Genomic DNA, 23,131 nt, shown 5'->3' with positions numbered 1-23,131 from the left:
TTCTGCCCCAGCCTACACAGGACTTCCTGTCTGCGCACAAGGGATAGCGTACGGGTCCAAACTCCTCAAGTGTATTTAGCCAGAGCCTGAACTCCTGCTTAGCTGAAGCCTGAACTGTGGTTTCCTGGTCCCCGGTCCCCAAAAAATTGTCACAGTCCATGTGGTCAACCGATATTGGGCTATTTTCCTTCTGCTGTTATTACTGCCACTTCCTACAGTGCTCTGCCTGCCTTCCTATAAATAACCCTTGACAAATAATTAAACAATTTAAAACCCCCACCTTGTTTCAAGGTGGGGGAGGGGGCATTAGGGATCTTTCAAGAGCAGCAGTGTAATTAACATGGTCACTCCTTGGGGTTTTCATTCTATTACCTGGATTACGTTTGTTCAGTGAGGTGAAAACTGGGACTATGGCAGCTTTTTGGTAACTTCTGAACTGTTAAAGTTAGCACAAAATTAACCCCCTCTTTACCCAGATTCACCTTCCTGGAAACGAGAACTGCAGCAGTTTAATAGCTGGCTAGCGTTAGATCCCAGATTATAGGGAAAACTTTTAGATTTAAGAGGCAAAAAGCCTCAGTGGCTTATAACGGATAGTCAGGGACTCTATTAATGAAATAAAGTTAACAGAGTTATTGATTGTGCCCTGTATCTGCAGCTGGCCAGAAAATTGACCCAAGCTCCTACAGGGTGTGGAGTCAGCTGTCGCGGGAGCAACACCGGAGCAAAGGTTGTGCAATACCTTGAGAATCACCACATTTCAATAAAAACTGTCACACTGAAAAGTCATCACAGCAACCTCATCTTAAAAATAAAGCATCATATTGGAGATGGGCTCATGCAAACGCCAGACAAGTTTTTAATCTGCCTTTCCAGGGCTTACATACATGACCATGAATCTCCAACCTAACCTTCAGGCTGCATGTTGTGACTTGTGTGTCTCTTGTCCAGTAATTAGCATAATGTACATAACGTGGTGTAAGTTTCACAGCAGGGGACCTGTGTGGCATAAATCAAATCCCATTATACCTGTTCTCTCCTGGTGGGTGGGGTTGAGTTATGGATGAAGGCAACCGTGACTTTCAGCAAACAGTTTTCTTCTGAATTGTTCTATCCCCCACATGCAGTGACCTGTGTAAAACCTGGGGCAGATCCTACAGGGACCTCCTCTACCTCACTTGGTCCAGACGAGGCTCAGGAACCTGACAGGGACCATAACGGCTGCATCCCCGGCTATCTCTTCCTCTAGCAAGATGCCACATGAATCACAGCAGCGTTCCCTACGCTTGCTACAGAAACAGCACGAGAGGAGGACTCCTCTCCTCCGTCCCCTCGCTCTCCCAGGGGCGAAAGGTCAGGACTGTCAAACAATTTTGCCGCATCTTAGCGCTAGCCCCCTCCACTCTGGCCCCCACAGATCCCACAACAAAAATGCAGACTAAAGAGACTTGTGAAACCACCCCTGCTCTGAAACCTTCCATGCCGGGGCTGCTAATTGGCCACCTCTGGCATAAATGCTTATGGTTATTTTCCCTCCATCATTATTTATATTGCATATATTTTTCCATAACATGATTAAATGTTTTGGCATCTGAAAATGAGACTGCAGAGAGAACGCACAGCAAGCACTTGTAGCCTTGCTGCGATGAGACTGAAGCAGACTGCTAGCCCAGGGCTTTTGATAGAGGAGACGCATTTTCATGGAAGAAAGGATGGTCTGGTAGCTAGGGCACCAGACGGAGATCTGGGTTCAAGTTCTTGTTCTGCCACAGACTTGGGACCTTGGGCAAGTCATTTAACCTCTCTGTGCCTCAGTTTCCCCACTGTACAAGGGGGATACTAGCGCTGCCCCCCATCCCAAGGTGTGGAGAGGATAAATGCGCTATGGATTGTGAGGCACTCAGGTGCTACCTAATGGGACCATATGTACCACAGGTAGATTTTTAAGGCCAGAAGGGATCATTATGACAGGCTAATCTGATCTTCTGCTCAACATGGGCCAGGGAATTGCACAAATCCGAAAGCTGTCCCAACACGACTATGAATATGGTATTTCATTGCCTCTCCCATCTTCTAGGCATTTCTTTGGGCTGCTGTGAGCCACCAGGGTGCATCCCTGGAGGGAAAAATCCCCAAATCAAAATGCTGCGTTAACTGCATGCTCCTGCGGTGCTGCTGCAGAGAACAGCCTGTTATTAATGGATATTGATCTGCAGTCTCCGTCCTCCCAAGAGGCAGAGTGACTGCTCCTTGTTCTCTTGCGTTCATAGTGGAAACCCTTAGGCTCAGATCCTGCCAGGTTACACAGGCGAGCAACTTTACTCATGTCACGTAATCTCCTAGGGTTAAGTGGGGCCGCTCACGTGTGCAACTGTTGGCAGGACAGAGCCCCGTCTCTTTTAACACAATGGTCCCTGTGATGGCCTCAGAAGAATATACATTACTGGTGAAGGTTTCAGTGGTAGCTGTGTTAGTCTGTATCAGCAAAAAGAACGAGGAGTCCTTGTGGCACCTTAGAGACTTCAAATTTCTTTGGGCGTAAGCTTTTGTGGGCTAAAACCCACTTCATCGGATGCATGTAGTGGAAACTACAGTAGGAAGATATAACCAACACTAACGAGACTAATCAATGGGCCATCCTGATTATCACTACAAAAGTTTTTTTTCTCCTTCTGATAATAGCTCATCTTAATTGATTAGTCTCGTTATAGCAACACCCATTTTTTCATATATGTGTGTGTGTGTGTATGTCTCTTCCTACTGTATTTTCCACTGCATACATCCGATGAAGTGGGTTTTAGCCCACATAAATTTGTTAGTCTCTAAGGTGCCACAAGTACTCCTCATTCTTATTGGTGAAGGTTACAAACATAACCCGAGTGACCACTCTGTCCTTTGGTTATAACAACTATGCAAACAAGTCCGGTAAGAAAAGCAGCCCAATGGAAGTGACAGCAAGCTCAGAAGACCCAACCTTGCAGTGACAGGGCTGGGGGGAGGAGGTACATTGATAGACAAGCAGGTATTAGCAGTGCCCATCCCCATCTCTGGGATTTAAACTGAACAACAAACTCACATCTCTTAACTGCCAGGAACAGACCCTGCTGCTCCTCGGGTCAGGAACCAGGCCCTCCTCCACGCAGGTCCAGCACCAGGAACACCCTGCACAGGTACCCGTGCTGAGATTAGCCACAGCCTGCTCCGATCACGCTGACCAGAGCGAGCTGGGCAAGTAGTGCAGTGGGTTAATTCTTTCAACTTCAGGCGCTTGAGGTTGGGCTCAGAGTTGATCCAGGTCTCTGTCTAGTCCTTAGGAAACATTTATCCATGTCTAACCCATCCCGCACAGACAGCCGGTGCTTTGGATTGAAGAGGGTGATGCAGGTGACACTGCAGGCCCATGCAGCGTGCTGGGTTCTAGGTAATGCAAACAGGACCTCGCTGCGTGGCACGCACGGCGGACCTCGGCACAGCCTCTCAGCCCCGTCTCAGCCTGGAAGAGGCTCCTGGAATCCGTGGGGCTGTCTATCAGATGCTGCACGTACCTGTGCTGCAGCAGACTTAGCCCTTCAAGCTGAAGGTGCTCAGATGTAGCCTCAGGAGGTCTGGGTGCCACGCGGGGCCTTGATGAGCAAGGCTGCCCAGAAATAGGAGGGTCTAAGGTTCCATCTCAGCCCTTTGCCCCGGGGAGGGAAGCATGGTCCATGAGGCCCTGCCTCTCCTGCCTCTCCAGGCCCGTTGCACTGGATGCAGGCAGGAAGGGGAGCCATGCATTGTGAGCCCGTCCACTGGAAGGAAAAAGCATCCACTTTTCATGCGACGGGGTCCCAGCGCCTGCAGCAAAAAATCAGGACTTTGAAACAATCGGCCAAAAGCTTCTCTTGAGGGGTGGTGGTGTAGGGGGGGCCTCATACAGGCACAGAAACACTCTCAGTTTCCCCTGCTCTCCACAGGTGTAGACAGCTCATTCACTGAGATGTCCACTCCCAGCTCCAACCAGCCGCCAGCACCCACGTGCTAGCTACATGTTCAACTGAGCACCGTCGTGCTGCCCCTCATGCTCCCCATAGCCATTAGAACCGTACTTATGGTCCATCCAGCCCAGGGGCCGATGCCAGGTGCCCCAGAAGGAATGAACAGAACAGGGATCTATTTTCTGTCGTCCAGTCCCAGCTTCTTGCAGCCAGAGGTATAGGGACCCCCAGAGCACGGGATTGTATCCCTGACCACCTTGGCTAATAGCCATTGATAGACAAGTTCATGGAGGACATGTCCAATTCTTTTTTGAACCCTGTTATGCTTTTGGCCTTCACAACATCCCCTGGCGAGGAGTTCCACAGGTTGACTGTGCGTTGAGGGAAGAAGTACTTCCTTTTGTTGGTTTTAAACCTGCTGCTGCCTATACAAGTTCTGCCATCCACAGAGTCACCTTGCTATTCTCCTTTGCCATGATGGCTACAGAATAGGGTTAGGCCACAGGTGTGCAGAGACCACTGCCCACCATGCTGACCAGAACCGTCTCTTTGTTTCTTGTGCTCCCCCATCTATCTGTATCCTCTTGTCTGATGCAGAGATTGCCAGCTCTTTGGGGCCAGGCCTGACTGTTTTTACAGCACCTAATCCACTGGGGTCCTGCTCCATTCCTGGGCTCTTAGGTGCTAATACACACAACAACTTGGGGAATTTCAGCTTTGGCAGCACTGCCAGAACCCTCCACCCTCACTGGGACCCAGCACATTAAGAATCCGGGCATCTCTGGCTGTGAAGGCCACTTCCGAGAAGGAGTTCAAGCATCCCACTCACTCTTCCCTGTGACACCACAGAGCCATTAAAGCAGGGCATCAAAGCAAAGAGACGTAAACAAACCCAGTCCCACTTGGGTCCAAACTGCTGCACCCCGCTTAAAAGCTCCCAGGGCTCTCCAGAAACACCACACCGCCTGTGCTAATTACTGTCTGATGGCCTGGGACGTAGCGCATCTGGCCTGGGGCGGGTGGGCCCCTCAGTGCTGTTAGAACGGTGACCACCCGCCTGGCGGTGGCCGTGCCAGACACCAGAGACATGCACCTTATCACTTGGAAACAGTCGCAAGGCGGCCAGCGTGGGAACAGCAGCAGCAGGCTGATTCCTGCAGCAGCCGCTGGGGCTTTCAGGTGGCAACCCTGGGAAAGCCAACAGCGCACACCGAGAGCCTTTGTTATCACCTGGCTGCCTCTGGGGATGGGAGCACATGTACACAGAGAGCAGACAGAGTTTCGGTTTGCCTCCCCGGCTGCCCCAAGCCCCCACCTGCCGATGGACAGCTCCCTCCTTGCCGGCCATTCAGGAGCACAAGGAAGACCCAGTGAGGGCTTGTGTGTATGAACAGCGTGGCGGGTGGGTGCACTGCAGCTGTATGGCCTGGCTTGCCACGCACTACCTGTCCACGCGGACCCTGCCAGCAGGCACTCAAGATGTCCTAGTGCCCACTGACCTACTCCTGTTTCACGGCCAGCTAGATCAAAGCACACTTGGGAATTGGTAGCACCCGGCAGCAGGGGCCACACAGCCAGTTAGTGCGGGGTAGATTCGCCACGAACGAGCTGTTCATGTAGACGTGCCCTGGCACTCACCGCTGAGGCTCCCAGGGAGCAAAGCAAGAGGCAGCTATGCAAACACAGCACCACCTGGGATCTTTAAATCCAAGGCTCCCGGTCACTTACAATCGTGAGGTTACACTGGGGTGCCCGGGCCAATGACACCCATCCATTCTGGTGAGCTGCACCAATTTAACCTATCAAGGGAAGGCACTTCTCTGCCCCCATCACTGCAGTGTTGCGAGCCCTCACGCTCTACTGTATTTCTCCTCGCAGCACCCTGGGGACAGGGCATGGCTGGTATCGCCATTGGACAGCTGGGACCTGAGGCACAGAGAGGCCAAGTGACTTACCCAAGGTCACACAGGGAGCCTGTGGCGGAGCAGGGACTCGAACCCAGTTCTCCCGAGCCCTATGCTAGTGCCCTGACCACTAGTCCAGCCTGCCTCCTACTTGCATGCACTTCAGAACACTTTCCGTTGCTCCACTAAATGGGCTAAAGCCCTCAGCTGTACCAGCCAGTGCCCCAGCATCACACTCACAACGGACCCTGCCTGTTTTGCAGCTCCAGGCAAGAGCACACGTGGGTCCCGGGCGGTGGCAGGCTAAGGCACGGCAACACGGCTCACTGACCACTGGTTACAATTTCAAACCAGCCCCTCTGTGCTCTCTCTTGTGCGGCTCCCACACTCGAGAGGCGGCTCCATAATCATCTGCAAAACTACCCCCTCGTCCTCCTTCAAACCCCTCCTTCGCTGGGACACCTCCCAAGAACTTGGCAATGGCTTGGCTGCCGGTGTGCAGAGACCGCTGCCCATCAGCCCAACTGGTATGGTCTCATTGGGTCCTTGTGCTCCCCCATCTGTCTGTTGCCTCTTCTGCTTCAAGTGGCAGCTCTTTAGGGCAGGGCCCATCATTTTGTTCTGTGGCTGTACAGCACCTGGCACAGCGCGATCCTGGCCCGCGGCTGGGCTGGACGGTGCTGTGATCACACAAATTGTAAACAATGACAACGGATGAGAAACCCAGCCCTCACGAGAGTCCACCCTGGGGTCGTCTTTGAAAAGATCGGATCAAGTTTCTTTCGGTTACCCTGCCTGCAGGGCCCTTAACCCCGAGGCCAGCAGCTGCTACGGTCTTGGGCGGCTGGAGCAGCTGGGATGAAGGGTCCCTCCTGAGTTCCAGCAGCTTGGCAGGGTGATGGGGCCACCAGCCAGCATGCTGACCAAAGGAGACTAACGGAGTGGGGAGGATTAAGGGGATGGGGCAGGTGTCACATGTGCGGCTCGAAGTATAGAAACTCAGCCCTCGCGTGTTGGGTCTGCAATGCCCCCAGAAGAGCTGCTGCTAGCTGGGAGCCCATCGCCAGCTGTCTCCTTCCCCTACAAAGCTGGCCAAGGGGTGGGAGGTGCTGCCACCAGCAGGAGAACCTGCGCTCCCATAGTGACACCTACCTCTTTGGCCTGCTGCTTAACTCTCCAGCTGGCCAGTCTGCCCCCAAGCAGCCGAGAGTCACGGAGTATCTCCTACATAACCAGCTGCGGCCTGGAGAAGAGGACTGGCGTGTGCAGGCAGGAAATCCCCTCTCTGTGCCTTCTGCCCTTGTTAAGCGAAAGCCTGCCTGGCCCAGCGAAACGTACGGAGATTTTCAATATGACTGATGTGTCTAAGTATAGCTTGATATACCTCCAAAGCTGGAGCCCATGTCTGCAATTCATTGACACCGGGGTGGGAACCAGCCTGCAGACGAGAGATCTTCCGGACTATGTTACGGACCGCCCAGGCAGCCTGCCATTCTCTGACTGACACCACCCACTGCTCAGAGACCTCGTGGGTTAACGGGTAACGCTAGGCCAGCCCTTCCGAACTCACTTTGCCCTGCGGGGGACTCTTCTGGTCTGCATTGGCCAGCAGGGACTAAGGATGGCTGAGAAAACTCAGTGATCTTGCAGCCTGGGCTGTAGCACCAAGAATTACAGTTCTAGTGCCAGCCCTGGGTTCACGCTTCACCAAGTAACCTCCGGCGTAGCTGAGCTTTAGAAGGTCGGCTCCGTGTTGCCAGCCTCCTGGGGACAAGTCGTTCGGCTACAGGCCTTTCCACGAAGGGGCTGTAAGAGGCACCTTCGGGCAGCGCCCAGGGGATGGCATGAACCTGGCACTGCTGCAAAGTTCCTGCTAACCCACTCTTACTGCCACCAGAATGGAAACAGCCTGTGCTCGGACCCGTAACCTTACAAACCCCTTAAACCACTGTCTGTGTTAAGTGCCAGGCTGACACTTTCATTCTTCCCAGGAGGAAACCTGCGTTAGACTTCACACCTGCCCGCACGTCCCACGTGATGCAACCAGTCCCCCTGGCTTTACAGCTATGTGGGTAAAAGGATTAAATGGTGTCCGCGAACATGCTGGTATGACAAACGCTTCAGCTCCAGCATCCATATATAGCCCGCTGAGGCAAAACGTAAGCTAGTTGGTTCAGGAAATACAGCTTTTCGTTGTTCTGTGCTGGGAACCGTGTGTTCCCATCAATCCTAGCCACAAACGGCTGAGGCATCTCATCATCATCAATTGTATGCAGGCCCCAACTGAGATCGGGGCCCGTTGCACTAAGCCTGGACTGGTACATGGTAAGAGAGACACCCTGGCTCCAGACATCTTACAGTCTAATAGACAAGGGCTGGGAGAAAGGAATTATCATCCTCGTGTTGTAGCTGGGAAACGAAGACGGAGTCGTGCAGGGTGTCTGTGGTAGACGCAAGAACGGAACAACTCCTGAGCCCAAAACAAGTGCTTTCACCACAAGACCACCCTTCCCCCAGAGCATCTTAGTTCAGAGCTGGCAGTTTCCATACGCATTACCGAATTAGCGTAACCCAGCTGGAAGCAGCACGGCTCTGTCCCCTTCTAGGGACTAGCCCATCCCTGACCACGTGACAGCCCTGGAGCTGAGAAAGCTGGGTCCTTTAGCTCAGCTGGTAAAGTCTCTTGGTTTTAGATCTAGATCTCTGGGGTTCAGTCCCCACTGAGTGACAACTCATCCTGGGGGGTGCTACACGAGGAATGAAAAGAAAGTCTGCAGAACAAATATACAAAACCGTAAGGAAACAGACTATGGAAGCCAGATGCTGGTAAGATTGGGAGCAGCACTACTTTGAAGATCAGGATCTATTTGAACTATGCCTGCGTTGCTAATGTTTTCACATTTCAGAAGATTATAAACCACCATATACAAAAGTGTGAGTTAAAAAAATATATCCCATCCTCCCCCACCTCCCCTCATCACAGCAGATCTCACTCCAATACAAAATATGATGTGGGGTGGGAGGGTGTGCACATGGTAATAAGATCTTATTTTTTCCAGAGCCTGGAGAAGGATCTAAAAGTCACAGGGCAAGAGTCTAACCTCAGTTCCACCCGAAAAAATCCGGAAATCGCTCCCATGGACTTCAGCGGAGTTGCACTGCGTTTTTTTCACTGGCATCACTGAGATCAGAAGTCAGCCTGGGAAGCTGAAACAGAAACGACTCCCTAGGAAAAAAGGCGTCCGGTGCTCATTTGTCAGGCGTCGCACAGAGAAGGAGCTGCTCTTTCCACCTTCTTTATTCTCTCCATGCATTACAAAAAAATCTGTCTCCTGAACTTGAATAATGTCCAGCCTCCACATACAGAAGTCTGTGAAAATCAGAGTGGAAGGTAGAAGCCATTTCTATCCGTCTCTTATCTTCTACAGGTGCACGGATTCTCATCCCACAAGAAAAACAAGCCCTGGAACACAGGGCATAGCATCTCCAAATCTCCCTAATAGGATTAGAGTCTATTTAGCATAGTTTAACCTCTGTGTTATTACGTCAGGCACTTATCTGATCACTGCCGATGGCCTTGTTTCAATCACTTTGGTACCGGGGACAAGCCTTTGGGAAAGAAAGGAAGCCACAGCTGTGATATCCTGTACTTCAAACTGGCTAATCGTCATTGGTCCTCCAGCTCAGCTCATTTAATTGAGAAGAAGCCAAGCAGCTGAGGATGAAAAGCTCCTGCTCGTTAGGTCACAGGGACAAGAAAGCTGCGAATTGCAGAGAAGGAGGTTATGAAGCTGTTAGCCTAATTGTGAGAATAGTTAATGTAGCCTCCTTATGGCTGTCAAAACCAACAGCCTGAAATCCAAACACACTTCGGTATATTAAGGCCATCTGTTAAGGAGGCCATGGCAGATTTACGGAACGTCTGCACAGAAACTCCCTGCACACACAAACACACCCTGTCCGGAGCCACCGCTCAAAGACGGCAGCCTTTGAAAAGCAGCAGCTGACGGGTGCTGAACAGTAGTGGCATTTGTACATGAATTACCGTTCCCGTCGGTCTTGTTAGACTGCATACCCCTCAAAGGGCAGGCGGAGCTCTCAGGGGCGAGGAGAGAGACAGACAGTTGCCGATTTGTGCACCTGCCAAGACAACTGTAACCTCATTGTTGTCCCCTGGGACTAGGGGAGTGATCTGAATGCACAGGTGCTGATTCTGGAGGGAGCCCAAATGCACGAGCACTGATAACGGGCAGGGAAAAGCGGGAACACGATCCCCCTCCCCCGCGGTTTATAAGGTGGTTGTGCCATTGGCTGACTCTCCAAACCAAAGCATCAGAAGGGAACTGGCTGCAGGCAGGGAAGAGGAGTCTCACTACAGACCACTACCACAATCAGCAGGAGGATGAAAGGCAGCTGGCTAAAGCCGAGCCCCGGCCAGGCTCTCATCTCTCCTATAACATCCCCGAGTGTCAAGGGCAACTGACCTCAGATCACTAAGTGGCTCCACGACATGGGGGCCTCACCACTGCTACTAGATACCCAGCAGCGGTGAAGTCCCAATGGCAGCAGAAGAAGCAGCCACTTCAATCCCTGGCCAGCAGCCTATGCACCATCCCATCAGACACAGACTTGGCCACAGTGGTTACGTCCAGGCTTGATTACTGCAGCTGGTATGCCGGAAAGAAGCCTCATGCCCTGGAAAGCTTTGCCTAGTAGAAAGCGGCCACCTATTCAAGCAACCGAAGCCTCCATGAGCCCATCACCGAGTGCTCCTGGTGCTGGCTCCTCACTGAACACGGCCCAGTTATATATTCAGTCCATTTTATTTTGGCTTTGCAACTAGTGCCCATTTAGCACCCTGGCTGGGATCCTCAGCATGGCCCTATTGACTTCCATGGCGCTACATCAGTTCACACCAGCTGAAGATCTGGCTCCGTATCTTTAACCCACCACCTGCGCTGTATTCTAAGAGGATCTAGGTCTCTGGGCACCTCGGAAGGTTACCCAGCCCCGCCCATTCCGGGCAGCACTGTTCATCCTCACTAGCCACAAGGAGTAGGAGAGCGTCTGGGTCACAGCCCAGTGCTGAAACGGTGTCCTTGTTTTCAGCACAAGACAAACCAGAGGGAGTTTTGCCCCTGGGAGCTGGTCAGGCTGTGTGAGACAGTCAAGGTTATCAAGCAAGGACCCCACACCAGGCAAGTCCCTGAATGCCTGCATGGTGTGTGCAATGAAAGCCAGAGCCTGGCCCTTAGCAGGGAACATGAGGCTCGTCTCAGTGGCGGTCCCCAACAGGCCTGCAGGAACAAGGAGCAAAGCCCACAGCTGCATTCCAGTCCCTGGAAACCTGTCTGGGCCGACAGATGCTCACGCTTCACTATACTGAGGACTCGTTAGCAAACAAAATCTACATTTAGTGGCAGTTAAGATTCCAGCAGGACACGCTCCATCCATTTCCCTTAAATGCAGGGAAATCAGGAGTGAAGGGGAAAGACTCATACATTCCTTTGATGATCGTATTGTCTACAACACTGTTCATAACGTGCTCTGTAAGTCTTCCACTTCCATCTCCAACAGATACCTAGAACCAATACAGACACCAGCTTTAAACTCGTGCTCCAACGCCAGCCCTTAACTGCGATCTGCTCTGCTTTTTCAGTATCAATTTATATCAACAGATCAACCCATCTGACTGTCACACGTTCCGCGCGTGGGGGGAAGTTACTCTGCCTTAACGCTGCTGTGGTCACTTATCAGGTTTGGGTTAGAGTGCAGGGCTGATAAAGTTGTTTTTCTCTCTGAATTAATTCATCTTTCACCAGCCCACCATGAACAATTCAAACCCTGCTCACAGTTCATATCCCGTGTCTTGGGTTTTGCCATTTCAGGAGACATTTACAGCATAAAGGTTTAAAACTCCTATGAAACTGAAAAGGTTAGAGTTACCCTTCGCTATTTTATTGTCAATTATTAGGAGTAGCAGCACCTCCAAGCCCCAGCCACAGATCTGGGCCCCACTGTGCAAGGCGCGGTACAAACATCAAACAAAAAGTCTCCTGCTGGGTCTAGCCCCTCCTCCACTCTCCACCCTCCCCCCGGAATTTCCTGTAGCCCTCTCTCTTTACAAGAGAGGGTAATGCTTTCTCCACCAGCCACGGGCCGGGCACACAGCATCAGAAGGGGGAGCACTGAACAGACTTGGGGTTCAGAAGCCTGTAGCAAGACAATCAGTTTCTTTCCTTTATTGCATCTCATGCCTGTAAATTTACCATCTGCTTTTAGTGATGCTTTAATCAAAAGGACAAGAGGGGGGGGTTAACTTACACTAAATAGAACTGGTCAGAAAACAGGGTCATTCCCCACACCCTGGAAAATATCGTTTTTTCTGACTTCTTCTGCAAAAAAACTGAAATCAAAATATTATGGCTGAGAAGTGAAACATTTTGATTTGGAAATGCTATTGCAATGTCTCACAGGAGCCATATTCCAGGTGCTTCATGCTCCTATTCTCCTCTATGGAGATCTCCCATGATGCACCATGGTCTCCCCTCTTGGCATGGGGAGTGGTGCATCATGACAGTGGCATCGCCAGAGTGCATCATGGGAGGTGAAGTCCAGCTGGGGAGCCAGACCAATAGATGAGAATGGGAACATGAGGCCCCCAAACTACAATTCCCAGGAGACACTGCAGCAGCATAGCCAAATCCAGATATTTTGGTTTCTAGCTGAAATCCAAAAGCTTTTCTGTGTGTGTGTGTGTATGTGTGTGCGCACGCTTGACCCTCCCCACCCAAAATCACAATTTTCTGTGGAAAGCAGCCACGTTATATGAAAACTTTAATTTAATTGAAAATCCAATTTCCATAAACCCAGTTTTGATGGAAAATTTTCAGATGGACTGAATGCTAAATCTCTCCGATTAAAGGGGCTTTGAATCATTTGAGCAAGCATAAGGGGGACGCGAAACAGATTGTTCTAGCGTCCAGTTCTGCAGCCCTTACTCAGGCAAAACTCCAAGTCCCCCATTTTGCTGAGTAAGGCTTACAGGACTGGTGCCTAGGGCTAGCAGAGAAAACTCTGGGAATATAGATTACAGCGCATGAGTAACTACCGTAGAGATTCCAGAATCTTCAAGCCATCCTCACAGCAGTTTAAGGACTGATACAGGTTTTATTTTTACCAGACCACCCTGGGCTCTGACAGCCAAGCTGAGAGCTTTTCATCTCATGCCTCTCCACCACGAACACAGGCTCTGCCAGCTGAAGGGTGGCCTCCGAGACACCGGTGTAACCTGTCTAGCCTTGGATGGATTTCCACGTGTCACCGGCAACGTGAACTGACGGCAATGGGGCTGCACAGGTGTAGCAGGAGTCCTAGCCTGCCAGGCAGAACCTCCCCCCCTGCTGAAGGGGAGGTCCCAGCTTCACTTTCACAGCTCAGGGCCAATTTGTGGGGCTGCCAGCTAGAAAGACACCTTTTTACTTGCAAACCTAGCACATCAGGTATGGCAGTTCATGACAATGTATAGCGAACCCCACCATGCCATCTAGGTAAGGGCATCTATAGGGCAGCACCACACTTCATACTCGCATTTACTTGGAGATCCCCATGAATTCACTGTGCACGACAAGCTAGACGGCTCCAGATTCCTGTACAGAACGGTCACACATTTGCAGACAGTGAAACATGCACAAGTTACTACGGCAGATGTCCCCAAATACTGAATTACTCACAGTGAACTGGCTGGAAGCTGGAGTGCAAACTGGAGAGGAGGCACAGGTTTGTTTTTGTTTTTTTTAAATGGGGAGGGTAATGAATAGGCCCCTACCAAATTCATGGCCATGAAAAAATGCATCACGGACCGTGACGTCTGGTCTTTTGTGTGCTTTTACCCTATGCTATACCGATTTCATGGGAGAGACCAGAGTTTCTTATATTCAGGGTCTTGACCCAAAGGGAGCTGCAGGGGGTCAAGCTTATTTTAGGGAGGACTGTGGTATTGCCACCCTTATTTCTGCGGTGCCTTCAGAGCTGGGTGGCCGGAGAGCGGCAGCTGCTGACTGAGGGCCCAGCTCTGCAGGCAGCAGCACAGAAGTACTTACTTCTTATATCCCTACTCCTGTGCTGCTGCTGGCGGCGGCTCTGCCTTCAGAGCTGGGTTCCCAGCCAGCAGCCACTGCTCTCCAGCTGCCCAGCTCTGAAGGTAGTGCCACCGCCAGCAGCAGCACAGAAGTAAGGGTACCAGTACTGCAACCCCCCCCACAATAACCTTGTGACCCCACAACTCCTTTTTGGGTCAGGCCCTTCCAATAACAACAACGTGAAATTTCCGATTTAAATAGTAAATTTAATGATTTTTAGCTATTTTTAAAATCCTATGACCATGAAATTGACCAAAATGGACTGTGAATTTGGTTGGGCCCTAGTAATAAGCCACTCGAACAACCCACAGACTCACCTAGGGATGTGGTGGATTCTCCATCACTTGGTACCTTTCAATCAAGACTGGTCATCTGGGCTTTTTGCAGGAATCTACTAGGTGAAATTCTATGTTCGGTTCTAATGCAAGAGGTCAGAAGACCCATGTCTGGCCTTAAAAGTCTACAGAACTAGAAGTGGAAAATGTGAAAAGCACAGTATAAACCCAGAGAAAAAGACTGTACATCTGATGGGCTAGAAGCGAGATCAGCAGCACTTGAAAAGTGCATCTCTGTCTCAAAGTCTCAGTGAAATTAAATGAAGCTGAATTAGCCTATTCCAGCCCAGTCAGTCTGCAGGTACCTCCGAGCTTTTGCTCTGCTTTTCCTATGTCTGACCCATCCCATCAGACCTTTCACTCTGACACAACAGAGTCAAGACTTGAGGTATTTAATGACTAAAGTAGTTTTACAATACAAGGCGAGGGACACAGTGTGCTAAGAATTCTGGAACCGAGTAACCATTTCAGCAAAAGCCACATCCTAGGCTACCTAATATATTTAGACCCCAAAGAGAACACGAGAAGGGGAGACTTGAGAATAGCTGCACTCAGGACCCATTACAGATGAAATGTAGAAAATTATAAACAAAATGTTCAAGGTGGGGGGAGGAGAGGGGAAAAATCAATAAGTTTCTTTCTAAATAGCTTTCACTTCTAAAAATATCCCAGTGTGCAAATGTGATGGAGACCTGAATTCCTGCAACAATAGCTGCCTGGACAAGAACAGCGAGTGTACAGTGCAGAGCATTCTGGAGTTCTTCCCTTCCTAACTCAGCTTTCCTTAATAACCTTCCTTGCTGAGACATGCTAGCAATCTTCCCTGACTGCAGCTGGTTCTCTTTCTCGTGCCTCCCTCGCCAGGCAGCACCCGCTCAGTACAGGATCTATCGGCAGCATTTCCAGGCCACTTTCCATTTGTGCGGCACAAAGGGAGGCTATGCAAAGACCCCCTCATTTCTACTGACAGAGGCCCTGATCTGCATGCACTTTCACCCATGAATAGCTTTACTCATGTGAGGAGTCCCTTTCAGTTTCAGAGGATTAGTAAATTTGCTCCCATGCATGAGTGTTTATAGGATTGGGGGCATACATTGTAATGGGTTCCGCTATGCCTCTTTCTCTTTTGCTGGGATTTCACTGAGTGGGAAAATGATGCCAGTTGTAATTTCCCACCATACAAACTCCTGTCAAATGTAATTGCTTGTCAACAAGAAAAGCAAACATGGCAAGGAGAAGGAAACCCACCTGAAAAGCACTGCCATCGCAGCGCCACGTGGAGCCATTTCACGGCAGCCTCCTGGCTCCGCTGGAGCTTTTAAAATGTCACCCTCTTTTCGGCATTACGGTAGGTCATTTTCAAGCCCAGCATTTACACTCCTCTTGCTAGAAGGTTGCTTGTTAGGAATTCCAGCAGATAGTTTACAGGGGTGTAAAATCCTGGACAGATTCCATAGTACGGCACTTGGCACCATTACCTAGACCCCGACTCGCCAGAGGCTGAAACATGCAGGACGGGGCGTCCCTACCAGCCAGCTTCCCCTAGCTGTGATGGATCCTGCTCAAGGGCACCTCTCCCTGATAAGGCGCAAATTGTTTTTACATGTTGAGAATAATTAGCCACTGGAACGATGTACCAAGGGCCAGGGTGGATTCTCCACCATGTTTAAATCAAGGCTGGAAGTTTTTCTAACAGACCTGCTGTGGGAATGAGTGTGGGGCAGCTCCCTGACCTGTGTTCTACAGGAGCTCAGACTAGATGATCACCCAGGTTCCCAGGCCAGAAGGGACCAATGAATATCAGCCTCTGGCTGTCACAGTTTGTGACTGTGCAATCCGACCCCCACCCCTCCAGCCCAAATGGCCTGTGGCTGCTAGAAGGTCTTCTGCCTTCTTTCACCCCCGACCCTTTCCAGATCCTCCCAGCTAGTGAGAGAATGGACGCATCCTCTCCCCTCCTCCCAGCCTCCCTGCTGCTGTGACACTGGGTGCGGTTCTACCACCAGGAGTTCTGAGTGCAGGAGTTAATCTGCCCCCTGTCGGGTCAGTTTCACATTGGGGCTGCTGGCTTGGGAAAGGGCCTGTGGAGTAGACATTAGTCCCCGTTTGGGTACAACCACCACTGACGCCAATGAGAACGTTACGTAAGTGAGGACTGCAGCATCAGGGCCCTTCTCTTTTTGGCACTTGGCCAGGACCGTAACAGCTCCAAAAGCGCCGCCGGGGGCCAGAGCAACAACCCTTCCACACACGTTAGATCTCGTCCAGCGGAGAGGACAGTGAAAAGCAGGATTACAGCGTTTACACAGCAAAAGGAGAGCGAGGCTCACGGGTGGCTTTTCCAGGGCTTGCTTTGTAATGCTGTGCGGTGAGGCAGGGCTGGATTAACATTTTGTAGGCCCCCATAGGGGCAATGGAGCCTGGCGCAGGGAGATCAGTCCCCAGAGCAAGGGGCCAGCCAGGGGCAATGGGGCATGGCGAGGAAGGGGCAGCCCCGCTCTGCCCAGCCCAGCGTGAGGGCAATATTTACAAAGTGGAAGTTGCCAGGCGCACAGTGACCCGCCCAGCCCTATGCTGCCAGGGTGCCCCTTCCCCTCGGGGGTGGGCCCATGCCATGCCACACCGCCCCCCTGCCCAACACCCCAGAGGTGCTGACTCCGTGGGTGCACCCACAAAAAAAAACATGTGCTCAGCACCCACCGATCAGATCCTCCCCCTCGTCCCCAGAGCCTCCCGCCTGCCACTGATCAGCTGTTCAGCAGCGGGCAGGAGGCACTGGGAGGGAGGGGTGGAGCAGGGGCAGGACGAGGTGAGGGCACTCTGGGGAGGGTGGGGAATGGGGCAGGAAGAGGCGGGGCAGGGTGGAGCGGACGCAGGAAGAGGTGGGAGGCAGGGCCTAGGGGGAAAGGGTGGAGTGGGGGTGAGGCTTGGGACAAAGCTAGGATCAAGCACCCATGGGGAAATCAGAAATTCAGCACCTCTGCAACACCCTCCCCCCAACTCCCTATGGCCAGAGCCCTCCCCACGTCCCCCCCAAAGGCAGAGAGCCCTGCACAACCTTGCAGGCCGAGAAGAGCAAGTGGTGGTGGTGGGGGGAGCCAAACAGAGCAGGCTGGGGACCCTTGGCCCCACTGGCCCCACTGTAAACCCAGCACGGTGGTGAGGCAGAAGCCAGTTCCTGCCCTGCACAGAAACCTTTTCACAGGGATTGGAACCTGCTGCCAAGGAAGGGGCAGAGCTGGGGAGGGAGAGGACCACTCGCCGAGGCACTGCCCTTCTACTAGAAGGATGCGCTGCCTAAGGTCGCACTGACTGACCCTGCTGCTGCTGCAGCCACCCAGCCCTCAGCTGCAATGGGACTGCTTGTGCACAGGAAGTTACACACATGCCAGCGTTACCCACAGAGGATGTGACTAGGAAGCTCTGGCTCCTCACCTCAAGCTGCAGCAGCTCATGCTTTTAGCTCTGGACATCCCCAATTCAATCCCCAGGCTGTAGCCACAAGTGAGGCTATCACAGGATCGGGCCCTCAGCCAGTAATAGCCTGAGAGGTTTCCTTCTGGATGCAGGGAGCCCCCATCGCCAACAAGAGAGTCATGGACCAGTGGCCATCAGGAAGTAGTGCTGAGCCATAGGCAACTGCCTCTCATGGTTCCCCCAAGACCCCTGCCCATTCTGTGTGTGTGGGAAGAGAGATGCAAACCCTGCTTTGACGCTCCCTGGTGATAGCTACTCAAGGGGAACCTCCGGGAGGTTTTTATTACCATGCATGAAGTGAACAGATGCCACCATCCTCATTATAGAGCTCTGTGTCCTTGCTAACCATTGCGACTCAAGTACTATAAACCTTATTCATGACCATTCCTGCAGACCTCACCTTCCCGCTGCACCTTCTTTAACCCACAGGGAGTCTCAGGCCTGGAGCCAGCAACCATCCCAGCAGAGAAGGTCTAGTCTAGTAATCTTCAGCCCAGAGCACACATCATCCAAATGCCAACAGTCATGCCAACCTCCATGTTCAAGAACTTGCATGATTGAAAGGGAAAATAAGAGATGGAGAAAAATCTCTGCTAGTCCCTCTCCTGGAATTTGTTGTTCTCTTGTAGGTTTTTCCCTAGGCAGGACTCAGTGTGGTCCAGTGACAGAGAGAAATCATGCCAGAAGCGATCCAACTCAAAGCACTTCACTGGAAAGAAAGCTTCTCACATTCAAGGTCAATAACATTTCACTCAGACACAGCAGAAGAAGGCGGCTGTGCTGCAGCCAGGGGCTATTTTTGGATGAGACGTGATGATGGGACATCAGATTAAAACCTGAGAACGTTGGAGTCTTGTTAGACAGTTGGATCTTACTGCAACATCTCACTCTTTACCCTTTCACTATTTGTGGGGCTCAGAGAGGTTAAGGCCAGAAGGGCCCACCAGATCATCCAGCCACCAACACCCGCACACTAAACCCAAGACACAAAATTAGACCGAAGTCAGACAGCCCCGCAGATACTAGACTATTATGTGCCACAAACAGAGAATAGGAGGGTCTCTGAGGTGCACCAGTGCCCAAGGCCCTGCCATGGCAGAGAAATCATTAGGTGAGATATACTGAGCTAATCCCAGCAAGTGACCCACACTCCATGCTTCAGAGGAAGGTGGAAAAAAAACCAATCAAACCCCAGAGAAAATTCCTGCCTGACCCCACATATGGCCATCAGTTAGACCCTGGCAAACCAGCCAAGCACCTGAGGGAGAGAATGTTTGGTGCCCCCTCAGAGCCCTGGCCCATCCTGTCCAGTGTCCCATCTCCAGCCATGATGCTTCGGAGGAAGGACACAGACCCCCTCCCCTCAAACCGCAGAATACACTGAGAGCAAAAAAATGTCCCTGCAGGGACTATCTGAAGCCCTAAAGCATGAGATTTTCAGAACATAAGACAAACTAGCAGAGAGCCCCAAAGCTGCCAAGCCCTGCCCGCACCATCATAAGCAACCCCGTCATACATCCCATTCATAAATGCATCCAGCTCCGTCTGACCCAAAGCTCACTAACATTGGGGGGGGGGGGAGAGTTCTTTCCACTGGCTTACAGAAGCTTGGTGTAGCAGGATTAGCAAAGCAATTTGCTAGATGTTTTTCCAAGAAGCGTTAGCAGGTTTCGCTCAGAACTGATTGAAGATACTCCATAATGCCTTCCATCCAGAAATAATCACTTTGGAAACTCTAAATACATACATATGCCACCATTTATCCACTGCAACGCTGAATACAACCTTCTCCCTCTTTGAGCCCAGCCTCCTGCATGGCAGCAGGGGTTGCTTGCCAAGATGCTGAAACAGACTAGGTCAATAAATTAGGAGATAATTGTAATAAGCAGGAGGGAGGGATCTACAGCAAAATATGAACAGAAACTGGGTAGGAACGAACTCTAGAAGTTTCACAAGATGCAAAGGCCTAACAAACAATATGGGCACCACTACTCAGGCAGCTGTTCTCCCCTGGTGTCCAGATTATGATTTCAATGGGAGTTAGGCACATTTGAGGAGCTGGGCCCTGTGTACTGTCTGCCCAGTGATTACAGACATTCTGCTACTTACAAACAGCCCTCTTCAGAGGGGAAATAACTTTTCCCAGCAGCTCTGTCTCACATTAGCATGAGTTTGATAGGATGAGGCTAGTGGAGACGCTGCTCTGCCGGAAGAGAGTCCATTTACCAAGATTTATACATCACACTGCAGTCCTGCTGAACACTGGCAAAGGAGGGTATGGCTGATTGTATTGTCCCAGAGCCAGAAGAGGGCTGCTCTGGAGAAAGTCAGACAGGAACCTTATTTTTTCTGTTACCATCCTACGCCTGGGAGCACAGCCACAATGAGGATGTTACCAAGTTAGTTAGGAGGTAAAAGACCCCATTTGGAGGCACATGGTCACCTCGCAGAGTTGCTCCGCGCCTGTCTTTGAGTGGCAGGGGGCCACTAACCACACGGTCTGGCTGATCTAGTCCCCACCGGAGTCTGGGGCAGGGAAGACAAACCCCGGGTGCTGAACGGGTCGCGATTCGCCCCCTCCCCCGCCGAGAGGCCGAAGGACCGGCCAGCCCGCCCCGGATTTCCCTGGGGGCAGCCGGCTGCTCCTCTCCCCTGGCGGCGCCGGGCACAGACTCCGCTCGGGCTGGTTCTGGCGGCGCGGCGGACAAGGACCGCGCCGAGCACCCGGAGCCCCGCCGGCTCGCGGCTCGCCCCCTCCCGCCCCGGCGGGACACCCAGCTCCGCGCCCGGGACAGCCGGGCCCCCCGCTCCGGCTCCGGCGCTTCTCGCCCGGCCACACCCGGAGCCGACATCCCATCGCCGCCTTACCTGGGTGGCCGGGAGCGCTGCAGCGGCTGCGGCGAGCGGAGCCTGCGGGCGGCGGCGGGGCAGGTGCTGCCTGTGCCCCGGGGAGGCGGAGCTCGGCCCGGGGGCGGGGCTCCCAGCGGACCCCGCCCAGCCTGGCACAGCCCCCCCCCGGCCCCACCCGTTCTCTCCTGCCGGACCCCCAACCCCGCTCCCCCCGGGACAGCCCCTCCCCGTCCCCTCCGCCGGGCCCCCCAACCCCGCTCCCCCCGGGACAGCCCCCCCGGCCCCTCCCGCCGGGCCCCCCAACCCCGCTCCCCCCGGGACAGCCCCCCCCCGGCCCCACCCGTTCCCTCCCGCCGGACCCCCAACCCCGCTCCCCCCGGGACAGCCCCCCCGGCCCCTCCCGCCGGGCCCCCCAACCCCGCTCCCCCCAGGACAGCCCCACCCCGGCCCCACCCGTTCCCTCCCGCCGGACCCCCAACCCCGCTCCCCCCGGGACAGCCCCCCCGGCCCCTCCCGCCGGGCCCCCCAACCCCGCTCCCCCCCGGACTGCCGCCCCCTGCCCCACCCGGTCCCTCCCGCCGGACCCCCAACCCCGCTCCCCCCGGGACAGCCCCCCCGGCCTGGGACAGCTCTCCCCCGACCCCACCCCGTTCCCTCCCCTCTCCCCCCCAACCCCGCTCCCCCCGGGACAGCCCCCCCGGCCCCACCCCCTTCCCTCCCGCCGAGCCCCCCAACCCCGCTCCCCCCGGGACAGCCCCTCCGGCCCTACCCCATTCCCTCCCGCCGAGCCCCCCAACCCCGCTCCCCCCGGGACAGCCCCCCCCGGCCCCACCCCCTTCCCTCCCGCCGAGCCCCCCACCCCCCCTCCCCCCGCGTCCGCCCCCCCGTCCCCCCCGCCGGGCCCCCCAACCCCGCTCCCCCCGGGACAGCCCCCCCGTCCCCCCCGCAGGGTCCCCCCAACCCCGCTCCTCCCGGGACAGCCCCCCCGCCCCCCCCGCCGGGCCCCCCAACCCCGTTCCCCATGGGACAGCCCCCCCCCAGCCTGGGACAGCCCTCCCCCGACCCCACCCCGTTCCCTCTCCTCTCCCCCCCCAACCCCGCTCCCCACGGGACAGCCCCCCCCGGCCCCACCCCGTTCCCTCCCGCCGAGCCCCTCAACCCCGCTCTCCCCGCGACAGACCCCCCCAACCTGGCACAGCCCCCCCGGCCCCACCCCGTTCCTTCCCCTCTCCCCTCCAACCCCACTCCCCACGGGACAGTTCCCCCGGCCCCACTCCATTCCCTCCCGCTTGCCCCCCCCAGCCCCGCTTCCCCCGGGACAGCCCCCCCCGGCCTGGCAAAGCCCCCCAGCCCCACCTCGTTTCCTCCTGCCTGGGCCCCCCCAACCCCGCTCCCTCCAGGACAGCCCCCCCAGTCCCACCCCATTCCCGCGCACCTGGGCCCCCCCAGCCGGGCATAGCCCCCCCAACCCCACCCCATTCCCTCCCGCCTGCCCCCCAACCCCACTCCCCTTGGGACAGCCCCCCCAGCCTGGCAGAGCCCTCCAGCCCAACAGAGGCCCCCGGCTCCACCCCGTTCCCTCTTGCCAGGCCGCCCAACCCCGCTCCCCCCAGGACAGCCCTCCTGGCCTCACCCCATTCCCTCCCACCTGCCCCCCCAACCCCACTCCCCTTGGTACAGCCCCCTGACCCCACCCCGTTCCCTCCCGCCGGGCCCCCTGCCCCACTCCACCTGGGATAACCCCCCTGGCCCCACCTTGTTCCTTCCCACCTGCCCCCCCAACCCCACTCCCCTTGGGACAGCCCCCTGACCCCACCCCGTTCCCTCCCGCCGGGCCCCCTGCCCCACTCCACCTGGGATAACCCCCCTGGCCCCACCTTGTTCCTTCCCACCTGCCCCCCCAAACCCATTCCCCCTGGGACAGCCCCCTCATCCTGGCACAGCCCCCCGGCCCCACCCCGTTTCCTCCTGCCGGGCCCGCCCCCCCGTTCCCCCCAGGACAGCCCCCCGGCCCCTGTTCCCTCCCGCTGCCCCCGCCAACCCTGCTCTCCCCGGGACAGACCCCTATCCCCCTCCATTCCCTCCCGTCTGCCCCCCCCCACCCGCTTCTCCCGGGACAGCCCCCCCCAGCCTGGTACAGCCCCAACCCCCACCCCAGCCTGGGAGTGGGACGGCCCCCCAGGGCAGCCTCCCAAGCTGGGTCCCCGAGCCTGGGGTACCCTCCTACCCCCCGTACCCAGACCAGTCCCTGAGCCTGCGTCCTATCCTACCCATGCTTCTTCCAACCAAGAGCCAGGAGCACCCTCCTATCCCCCAAGCCTAATTTCTCACCAACCCCTCTCTGCTCCCCATCCTTCCCTGAGCGTAGTGCAGCCAACTGCCCCCACACACTCCATACTGACCCCCACACCCCTCTTGCTCCCAGGAACCCTAAACTTTTACTCGCCCTC

At 54.5% G+C, this 23,131-nt stretch overlaps 1 protein-coding gene across 4 annotated transcripts in view; it reads right to left on the bottom strand.

Moving 5' to 3' along the window:
- FRMPD1 (FERM and PDZ domain containing 1) overlaps positions 1-20,800 on the bottom strand; it is a 66,930-nt gene extending 46,130 nt beyond the window's left edge. For 3 of the 4 annotated variants that reach the window (XM_045021832.1, XM_045021834.1, XM_045021829.1), the window contains exon 1: positions 20,700-20,800. The gene's annotated coding sequence lies outside the window, so the exon portion shown is untranslated. Of the gene's footprint in view, positions 1-8,979; positions 9,305-20,699 lie in introns of those variants that run through there. The other variant, XM_045021831.1, reaches the window with a different exon arrangement.
- Positions 20,801-23,131: the final 2,331 nt, after the last annotated feature.

The sequence above is a fragment of the Mauremys mutica genome, chromosome 6, assembly GCF_020497125.1.
Source record: "Mauremys mutica isolate MM-2020 ecotype Southern chromosome 6, ASM2049712v1, whole genome shotgun sequence".
Classification (NCBI taxonomy): Eukaryota; Metazoa; Chordata; order Testudines; family Geoemydidae; genus Mauremys; species Mauremys mutica.
This window is presented reverse-complemented; position numbering and strand designations above follow the sequence as displayed.